Consider the following 4,349-nt stretch of genomic DNA (forward strand, 5'->3'; position numbering starts at 1 on the left):
CTTTTGAGGGACCTATGAGAACAAAGCTTAATGTTCTTCTGCCTGATGATAGCCCTGATCAGTTCACACAGGTCAGAGCTTGTGTGACACAATGACAGAACAAAAGTAAACAATATACCGTTCGTAAGAGAGGATCTAAATTCCTTAAAGTTGCGATTGGAGACAAGGTTAGAGTGAGAAAGCCTTTTCACGTGAAGAAAGGAGAAGCCCGGTTCACTGACCCACTGTCAGTACAACAACAAACAGGACCGAGCACTTTCATCTTAAGTGATGGGAAAAGATGGAATTCAGCACGTCTTTCACTATGTCCTGAAAGAGAGGAAACTTCTGTACAGGAGGAAATACCTGAAAGAGGTTGCACAATGGAGAACGCTGCTTTGAGTCTGCATCGGGGTGCTAGGCAAAGACGCTCACCTGTATGGACTCAAGACTATGTGATGGAGTAATGTCTGATAAGAAACAAATAAAATATGAAAGAAAATATGTAAAGGGTGTAGGCGGATCGCTGCCCTATCTAAAAAAAAAAAAAAAAAAAAAAAAAAAAAGAAACTGTACTAGAACATTGTTCTCTTTTGAAATATCTGTTTGAAATACACTTGTTTGAATGCATAAGAGTTCATTTGAATATGCTTATTTGAGAAGTTTTGTTTGAGCAAATAACACTTGAATACGGTAATGTTCTTACAAGAGAGTTAATCCTTTTGAGTAAGGGGGGAAATGTTGTGTTGAGAAGTATACAATACATTACGTTCAGTTTATAGTAATTGTTTACTATAATACATGTAAAGTGGAACTGCACCACTAGAGACACCACTAGTGGTAAATTGTGTTGAGTAATGAGAGCAACGAGAAAATAAACGGGAGAATCTAGAGAGACACCGTGTAGAGTGTGTTCTGTTAAAAGTGTGAAAACACCACAAACAGAGACGGAACAGCATGTGAACAACCAGACGACACAGGCACCTGATGCGAAGACAACAAGGCAAGAGCAGATGAACAAAACACAGAGTAAGTTGATTATCTACACTTACAAATATATCAACTGACTTCAAAGTATCTCTCCTGTTAACTCCTGATTATGACTAATGAAAAGCCATGTGCGTAAATTGTGCAAGCGAAGAAATGTTGCATTTTGCACTACATTCTGAAGCTTGTTTGAATCTCTGAGAGCTTAATCATTATTTAAATGAGGCTAATACAAAAGAGAATGGAATTTGAGACACACTGTAAAAAAATCCGTAAAAATACAGTACAATATACCCTAATAATTTAAGGAAATTTTCCGTATTTAGTTTTTACAGGTGTTTTTCCGTATTTTTGAATTACGCTTTGCACTGTGGGAACAAGAACCTGGGTGGCTTATAGGCCCGAAAACAGTGAAGAGAAGACGCAGAGAGTTTCATTTTAATGTCGTCTTTCGAATTTGGGAAACTCGTTTTAACTCTTCGTGGTAAATTATATGTTTGTTAAATGTCACATAAATTGTTTACGTAACGTTAACTTAGTTGCTGTCTGGCTTTTTTGGCTAATGCATGTCGGAGCTATCACAACATACTCTGCATATCCTCAGACATCTTCCTCGTGGAGTTTTCTGACGAATGAGGTAAGTTTAGACCTTTTATTGTCTTGCTTTACACACACACACGGATGATAAAATGCACAACAGAATTTAATTCAGTAACGTTACTAGCAAGCTGTCTGTGAAGCAACTGTGTAAACACAGGGATCCGACGCGGGGCAGCCGCGCCAGAATGCCGCTTCAGGTCAGCATGCCAGTAATTTAGCTCATTAAGTTATCTTTCCCACTCCAGTGCACAAATGCACACGACATTATGTCAAAATGACCGTTGTGTTTCTTTCATTTTCTTTTTTAATGACAGGAAGTGATTGCTGCTGTACTGTGAATCTCAAGCACACCTGCATTCTTATCATGGGTTTGTATTCTGTTTTATTAACAGTTTTATTTAACATTAGTGTTCAGTATAGGAAAGAAAATAGTTGAGTCATTTATTCTGTTGACTTTTACAACAATGTGAAGTTGGTTGCTGTCTGATGTGCGTTCACAGCCACTTCACAGACAACTTGCTGGTAACGTTACCAAATTGATTGGATTGATTACTTTTGCATGTTTGCATCATACTTGTGTGAGTATAAGGTGTGTTCAGACTGCTTGTCATTATGTATATGGTCATTTTCAGGCCCGTAGCCAGGGGGGGTTCGGGTGGTTCGAACGACCCACCCCATCCAGCCAAAGGTCCAGAATTTATGTACGTTTTTTTTTTTTTTTTTTTAATAAACAAGTGTTCTTTTAAATAACAACGCACGTTTAAAGCCATAAAAAGTATTTAATATCAGAATCATTTAATATAATGGATTATTTTTACTGTAACACAATGTTTATACCGTGGTATTGAGGTGAATAAATATTTTTAATAATTTCATCATATAAAAATAAGGTTGTTACAATTTTTACAGATGTTACTGTTTTTGATAATGAACATTATCTGAGCTGTAAATCAGGATATCAGTTTAATATATTACTAGACATCTTGCTTATTCCGTATTAATTCTATTTCTGCAGGTCTTTAAAAAAAGTAACAAAAAGCCTTAAGTTTGATTTTTATAAAAAATAAAAAGGAGGAAAGACTGCAAAGGGCTCAGAGGTTGAAAGGGGCCCAGAATGAGGGCACTGAAAACTCAGTGGAAGGGTGTAGCATGGGTCAAGGAAGAACACAGTACATTCTGACCAGGGGCGGTTCTAGACCCTTTTTTAGATTGTCATCAACTTTTTGTTTGTTCAGTTTGCACAATGAACATGGGTTGGATTTCTTACTTTTGAGTTCTTAAAGTGCACCAAATAAATGAATTTCACTTTAAAATGTGTAAAATTTTCTCCTGGGTGGGGCATGCCCCCAGACCCCCCCTAGAGGTCACCCACCATTTAGATATGTGGCAGTATAAAGAATCTGTTAATTTATTGCATTAAAAATGTCATTCATTTAATTCACTAACTAACTTATTGCTTTAAGTATTTCTGTATATTTACTGAACAAGGCGATATCTTGGTAAGCAGTTTGACAACATTGTAGTAAATATTTTGGTAAATCTAAAAATCATGCTTATTAAGATACCAGCAGACATGATAATACAGCACAACTTGGTGCATGAGTTTTCACCAAAATGAAGTATTTGAACCTCATAGTTAAATACAAAATGGGTGGGAACTGAAAAAGGTCCACTTTTTGGAAAAAAAGAACCCCCCTTTCTGCTAGGCTGGCTACGGGCCTGATTTTGTAATGTCTTTTTTGTTTAAGGTGATTGCTGTTGTTCAAGTTAATGACCACCGTTGCTGTTGTGAGCTACAAATACCCAGAGGAGGCGGCACTTACACTGGCATTCATACAGAAGTAAGCAACATGTATGTTATGAAATGTGTATAAAGCATTTGGATGTGTTGCTGTTTATTTAGTTGTATATAATGAAGTATATTGTAAGACACAAATTAACTGACAAGCTCATAGGACAGATGCAAATGGAGACTATTGGTAATGTAAGTTAATCAATTTATAAACAAATGTTTTAATTGGCAAGCATTAGGGTTAGCAGTTCATTTAATTAACTTAAAATACTGTATGATTGCTTTTCCATCTCCAACCTGCATGTTATTCTGTAGTTCAGTTTCATTAATTTTATTTTTTGTCACATCCATTTCTTTTAGAGTTTTCCTGTGAAGAAATCCTAAATGAGGGTTGAGATGAAGGCAACCAAGTGGGTTTGTATTCTGTTCTATTAACAGTTTTTATTTAACATTAGTGTTCAATATTAAAAAGAAAATACAGTAATTGAGTCTTTTATTCTGTTGACTTTTAAAACAATGTGAAGTTGTTTGCAGAACACACCTTTAAAGGTATTCAGAGATGCCTGTTATTATGTATTATGGTCATTTTGTAATGCCTTTTTTGTTTAAGGTGATGGGCAGTTCAAGATTGCTGTCATTCGAGAAGTTAATGAACACATCTCTCCTGTTGCGGTTGTAAGCTACAAATACCCAGAGGAAGTATGTTTCATACAGAAGGTATACAATTCATATAGAAATAAGCAACACATATGTTATGAAATGTGTATGAAGCATTTGGTTGTGTTGCTGTTTATTTAGTTGAAAATAATGAAGTATATTGTAAGACATAGTTAATCTGACAAGGTTATATGTAAATGGAGACTACTGGAAATGTAAGTTAAGCAATGTGTAAACAGTTGGAAAGTATTATGGATTGCAGTTGATTTAATGAACTTAAAATACTGTATGACTTCTTTTCCACTCCAACCTGCATGTTACTCAGTAGTTCAGT

At 35.7% G+C, this 4,349-nt stretch overlaps 1 long non-coding RNA gene across 1 annotated transcript; it reads left to right on the forward strand.

Moving 5' to 3' along the window:
* The first annotated feature begins 1,905 nt into the window (after positions 1-1,905).
* LOC127159366 (uncharacterized) lies at positions 1,906-4,142 on the forward strand. Its single transcript, XR_007826429.1, has 4 exons — positions 1,906-2,267; positions 3,315-3,407; positions 3,719-3,768; positions 3,969-4,142. It is a non-coding gene; the product is annotated as an uncharacterized LOC127159366 (long non-coding RNA).
* Positions 4,143-4,349: the final 207 nt, after the last annotated feature.

Source organism: Labeo rohita, unplaced genomic scaffold (assembly GCF_022985175.1).
Source record: "Labeo rohita strain BAU-BD-2019 unplaced genomic scaffold, IGBB_LRoh.1.0 scaffold_211, whole genome shotgun sequence".
Classification (NCBI taxonomy): Eukaryota; Metazoa; Chordata; class Actinopteri; order Cypriniformes; family Cyprinidae; genus Labeo; species Labeo rohita.